Source organism: Myotis davidii, unplaced genomic scaffold (genome assembly GCF_000327345.1).
Source record: "Myotis davidii unplaced genomic scaffold, ASM32734v1 scaffold165, whole genome shotgun sequence".
Lineage (NCBI taxonomy): Eukaryota > Metazoa > Chordata > Mammalia > Chiroptera > Vespertilionidae > Myotis > Myotis davidii.
In genome coordinates this window covers 16,980-18,449 of record NW_006296316.1, presented here as the reverse complement: position 1 = coordinate 18,449, position 1,470 = coordinate 16,980, and positions in this window count along the sequence as shown.

Sequence of the window (1,470 nt, the reverse complement as noted above, 5' to 3'; positions counted from 1 at the left end):
TCATAGAAGCATGATTGACTCTTGATAGGAGGAAGACATATTCTCCTATTACCAGAGGAGAGGACACCAAGCTAGAAGAGTGTGCAGTTTGGTGGTGGAAGGTGAAGGAATTTAATCTGAGGACATGGGTAACAATGGATGACATTTAAAGGAGAGAAGCTCCGAGGAAAAGCAGCCTGACTGAATGGACAACCCCTTCTTGTCGACATTTTCTTTGGCCAAGGAGAACTGCCCATCCCTCACTCCTCGTTTCTAAGTACAGGGTTTCCTTTGTGGAAGGGAACTGCCTTGTCCTTTCTTGCCCTCCTGTGGACACTGAGCTGGTGCCCAGAAGTAGGAGAGGTCACAGCTGAGCTCATAGAAGGTCAGCCCCATCCCCAGTGTAGCTGGTATCCCTTTAAGAGGCAAACATTGTCACTCACCAGGTTTGACATTGTTGTCCGAAGGAACTGCGATTAAAGACTCTCCCTCCAGCACCCACACCATCTGTTGACCATCACGAATACTAAAGGTTGTTGGATGCCCTAACCCTACCAGGTGACCGGGAGAAAAAGCACAAAGCACACAGGAGGTTACTATCAACTTTCAGGACTTGGGTTGCATCCTGTAATACAGTGGTTTCCCCACCCTCCCCTTCCTATTCACTGTTTTACTTCCCTCGATTTCAGTTGCCCACAGTCAACTGTGGTCCGAAAATATTAAAAGGAAAATTGCAGAAATAAATAATTCATAAGTTGTAAAATGCATACCGTTCTAAAGTTGTGATGAGACCTCACATCACCCACTCCATCCCACCTGGGATGTGAATTGTCCCTTTGTTCAGCGTGTCCTCACTGTATATAGTCTCCAGCCAGGAGTCACTTGATAACCGTCTGAGTTATCAGATCTACTCTTGTGGTATCACAGTGCTTGTGTTCCAGTCACCCTTATTTTACTTAACAATGACCTCAAGGCATAAGAGTAGTGATGCTGGCAATTCAGATGTGTCAAAGACTAGTTGTAAAGTGCTGATGTGATGTGTAGGAAACAACATAATATATGTATATGAGGTTTGGTACTATCTGTGGGTTCAGGCATCTGCTGAGGATCTCAAAGCATATCTCTCTGAGATTGGGGGTGGGGGGGTGAGCCACAGTACTGGCTTATAAATTTCTAGGGTAGATTTACTGTTCTTAGAGTGGCTTTAAGGAGAAAGGGAGGGGACCTAAGACAGGGGCTGGTTTGTGGATCAAAGCATCTGAAATCATGGTCCCCAAAGATTTTCAAGGGCTGTCAGTAACTTGTCCTTTTTTAATTTACAGTCTCTGAGTCCAAAAAAAAAAACCCCACAAAAATGTTAAAATTGGTCATCAGTATGTTTTTTGTCTTTTTCTTTGCCCTCTTTATCAAAATAAGTAAACAATTCTAAACACATATAAGATGAGAACTAAATGCTCTGAGATTTTTAAGGGCAGCTTTCATGATGTGAGT